The sequence below is a fragment of the Marmota marmota genome, unplaced genomic scaffold (genome assembly GCF_001458135.2).
Source record: "Marmota marmota marmota unplaced genomic scaffold, marMar, whole genome shotgun sequence".
In the NCBI taxonomy this organism is placed as follows: domain Eukaryota; kingdom Metazoa; phylum Chordata; class Mammalia; order Rodentia; family Sciuridae; genus Marmota; species Marmota marmota.
In genome coordinates this window covers 18,782,285-18,786,988 of record NW_026000075.1, presented here as the reverse complement: position 1 = coordinate 18,786,988, position 4,704 = coordinate 18,782,285, and the positions used below count along the sequence as shown (strand labels likewise).

The 4,704-nt window shown below is 28.7% G+C and overlaps 1 non-coding gene across 1 annotated transcript; it reads left to right on the top strand.

Annotated features, from left to right (window-relative positions):
- Positions 1-698: 698 nt before the first annotated feature.
- On the top strand, positions 699-832 carry LOC125620093. Its single transcript, XR_007351675.1, has one exon. It is a non-coding gene; the product is annotated as a U8 small nucleolar RNA (small nucleolar RNA).
- The last annotated feature ends 3,872 nt before the right edge of the window (positions 833-4,704 follow it).

The window sequence follows — 4,704 nt, the reverse complement described above, 5'->3', positions numbered from 1 at the left end:
AATGTTCTAAATTTACTTTTGTTTATGTTTACATTTTCAAGTCATAAAGTTGTATACTACAGTTTGATTTGTTTTATTATATGTAAGAATACCTCAATAAAGCTCATGAATATATATTGTGTTAATACTGAAAAATATATTTTAGCAAAGCAAAGTATTACAGGAAAAACCATAATCATCATACTAATGAAACCAATGGAAATTAGAGGGAAATAAATTTTCTGAGTGCCTACACTGTGTCAGGCATCAAAATGCATTGTTTTTATACATTTCCAAGGAAGATGTTATCTTATAATAAATGCAAAGAACAATATCAGTTAATTTATGCAATTTAGTTTTGTTACATTATAATAAGGAAATATACACTAGAAAATAGTTGCATTTCAGCAGGTAAATATCCAGAGACCCCAAACTTTTTATTTCTTTTTTTCCAAGGCTCATTATAATAGTTAATAATTAGGAGTAAAAACTAAAAAGCTTTTTTTTTGCCTGGGCATCCATTCAATGGTCTGTAAAATGAATCAAAATAATGTGTATTTGTAATAATAATACAGATATTCTGTTGTATACCATAGCTATCTTTAATAAGTATTTTGTAATGGTTTTTTGTTGTCCTAACAAAATCATTTATAAGTCATTTTGTTTTCCTACCTCAAAGCTAACTTTGAGATTTTTTTTATAAAGAAAGGAGTGAACAATCATCAGGTGGGATAATCCTTTCCTGTTCCTCCTTTTGGAGGGCAGATAAAACATGATAATTGGAGTTCACATGATATGTGATTAGCTTCCCTGCATAATCAGGACTGTAGCACCCTGATTGCTCCTATCTAATTCTTCCTGGCGATCTGAAAGTTAAAAAAAAAGGAAGGAGCAACATATATGAAATACTTAGCCACTTTAGCAGCTTAATAAACATGACAATTCTTAAGATAGTACCCTTTTATTTCTTCAGAAGTCATATGACTCCCTACATTGGAAATGTTTTTACATGTTAAATAAAATATTCTTTAAATAGTTTCAGTTTTGAAGTGATTTTTAAAATCAATTTCCATGTTTATATTTTATATGACACTATTTGACCTGGAGCAAAGTTAAAATATTTCACAATATATAAACCATCTGGAAAGAGTTAATAGTGAGTGAAATGATTGTAAATTAGTAGATGCTTTTGAAGTGATAAACTCTTTTGTTGCAGGATAACATTCAATATAATTTTGCCTTATTGATTTTTTTGTTGAAATATTTTCAGGTTGTATATGTATTTAATTTACATGAAAAGTAATATGATTATTTTAAAAATGGTCAAATGAATGTTTATTATCTTCATTTGAATTAAAGTCTTAAATTAAAATTATAGCCTTGTTTCTTTAATATTTAATGGAGATTCTCACAAAATTTATTGTTTTCCAGCTTCCATTTACTATACAATTCACTGATAATTAAAAATGCATTATCAGCATTAAAGTTGTACTTTGTGTGTAGTTCAAGGAGAGGGATAACTGGGTCAAATGGTGGTTCCATTCCCAGATTTCCAAAGAATCTCCATACTGCTTTCCATATTGACTGCACCAATTTGCAGTCCCACCAGCAATGTATGAGTGTACCTTTTCCCCTGCATCCTCCACAACACTTATTGTTGTTTGTCTTCATAATAGCTGCCAGTCTGACTGTAGTGAGATGATATCTTAGAGTAGTTTTGATTTCAATTTCTCTAGTTGCTAGAGATGCTGAGCGTTTTTGCATATATTTGTTGATTGCTTGTATATCATCTCTGAGAAGTGTCTGTTCAGGTCCTTGGCCCATTTGTTGATTGGGTTATTTATTTATTTATTTATTTATTTATTTTGGTGCTTAGCTTTTTGAGTTCTTTATATACTCTAGAGATTAGTGCTCTATCTGACATGTGAGGGGTAAAAATTTGCTCACAGGATGTAGGCTCTCTGTTCAACTCACAGATTGTTTATTTTGCTGAGAAGAAACTTTTTACTTTGATTCCATCCCATTTGCTCAGCAATAAAAAATGAATAAAATCGTGGCATTTGTAGGTAAATGTATGGCATTGGAGAAGTTGATGCTAAATGAAGTTAGCCAATCCCCCAAAACCAAATGCCAAATGTTTTCTCTGATATAAAGAGGCTGACTGGGATAGGGAGGGGGAGCATGAGAGGAATAGATGAATTCTAGATAGGGAAGAGGGGTAGGAGGCAAGGATGGTGGAATGTGATAGACATCATTATCCAAACTACATGTGTGAAGACTTGAATTGAGTGTCAATATACTTTATATACAAACAGAGATATGAAAAATTGTGATATATATGTATAATAAGAATTGTAAGGCATTCTGCAATCTTTTTTATCAATAAAATAAAATAAAGTTATTAAAAAATTCCACTTGAACTTTTACTTATTTTTTTGTGTACAGATATATTTGGGAGTTTGAACATTTATAAAAATTATAGCCTTGCATATTAATTTGAACATATGTCCAATGTTACTGAAATTCTGACAAATTTATTTATACGTATATTTAATTTAAAAAAATTTTTCTTGTTTCAGTTTGGTTAAATTGTTTTTCCTGAATTTCATTTTTCAACTTCATTGCACAAATAACATCGCTTATTTCACTCTTATCATCACTCAGAGAAATGGCAGCTCTATGGATCTCTAAGTCATTGCAATGGTGGGCAGAGCCAGAAAGAACTTTTTTTTTTTTTTTTTTTGGAATTTTTATTGTGGGATTTTGTTTNAAGTGAATTCAAAATGGATCAAGGAGCTTGATATCAAATCAGAGACGCGCCGTCTGATAGAAGAAAAAGTTGGCTACGATCTACAGAAAGAACTTTAAATAACCAGTAATTATTTTATCCAGAATCTGTCAATCAGAAACAGAAATTACATATCCAAATAACAAGTGGAAATTACCCTGTTTCTCCCATTGTTTATTTCTATTCACATTTTCTCTTTCTCTTTTTTTTCTTCTCCAAACACTTCATACTGAATATTAAGTTGTTATGTAATTTTAAGAACTTTTACCATATGCCATGGAAATTATTTTTCTTTTATACTATTCTATTGTTTATTCCATAGTGAGTTTTTAACCACTTACAAAAATATGAAAATTAACATATTAGCACATTCTATAAAAAATTCTGAATTGGAAAGCTGTCAGTGTTTTTATGCCTTTTTTTAAGATAATGAAAAAGAAATAATAAAACAAAGTGAATAATTATATGATTAACAATATTTGTAATATGTTTTAAAAGAGCATCAACTAAAAGAAAACAACATCCTCTTCTCCTATTCTGGGCTAAATCTTGAAATGTTTTTCCCCACTGTGAATCTTTACGAATAGGATTTTCTGCAGTAGATAACTACTTTGACCACATTTATATTTTTATTCAAATAATATTTATTTGGGATATTTTCTTAGTGTCACCCTTCATTATTTTATATTGATTCAGACTTTATATACATTATAGTTTGCCTCAGTGCAATAATTGTTTGATTTGATAAATGAAGATGTCCAAATTCAGATCCCTTTGATAGACACTGGCATAAAGTAGTCCAAAAGATTTTGATCCATGGAAAAATTGGGAATATACATATTGTGTTGTCATTAAATGAGTTTGTGTATTTCTATGAGTGTGGGAATATTTTTTTTCATAAAAGAGCATTGAGGCTGCAGATATAAAATAATACATCTTTGTGTATGAATTTTAGCAAAGAATATTCTCACAATAAGGCAATTACATATAGTAATAAAATGTGACATACAGTGTTTTTAACATGAATCGATGCTAACTATATAATAGTTTTCTATAGTTTTTCTTATAAATTTTATCATGTAACAAATCCTCCATATAATTTATTAAGCAGTGTTTTGCAATATTTATGTCTGGTGTATTTTTATCCTTTTTTACTGTTACTAGTTATTGAACTTCACACAATAATATTCACTAAGAATTACATCTGTGAATGTTGATAGTAATTCTTATTGTAGGCAGTTGTGAGGAGACAGAAAATAAAAGTAGTCATCAGCTATACTGTCTTGGCCATATTTCTATATTTTTAGTGACATAACAATATTTGCTCACATGAATCATGGCAAATTACACTCCTTGAATGTCACAGTTACACTTTTTATGTGAATTACTGAGCTGTTAGAGCATGTAAGGAATTAAATGTCACACGAAATCAACAAAAGTGCTTAATGGCATGAAACAAACCTAACTGAGGATAAGATAATTCCTCATGTTAGTGAGCCATTTTCAATGAATAAAATTGAAATTTATATTTCCAGAAGAAAATTGATAGTTTAGTAAGATAGGTTAAAGAATCTTATTATTTATCAAGTAATCCTTGTATTTCAAAGTTGATGTATAACTGTTTGACTTATTAGAGCAATTCAACCTATTTAAAAATATTTTTTATTTAATTTCAAGGAACTAAATTAAATTATATAATTTGAATTAGTTCTATTTTTGAATTTTAAGCATTTAATGTTTTTAAAACAATTTAATTATTTATTGTGCTTTAATTAAAAAATAAAATTATGTCATGTATGGTGTAATATGGAGTTTCTTTATCAAATGTTAATATGAAAATAGCTTGCAATCCACATAAAATTATTTATACATGATGAATTACTTTGATTTACATCTTCAAAAACACGATGCTTATTCAAGGAAGCATTCAACGTGTT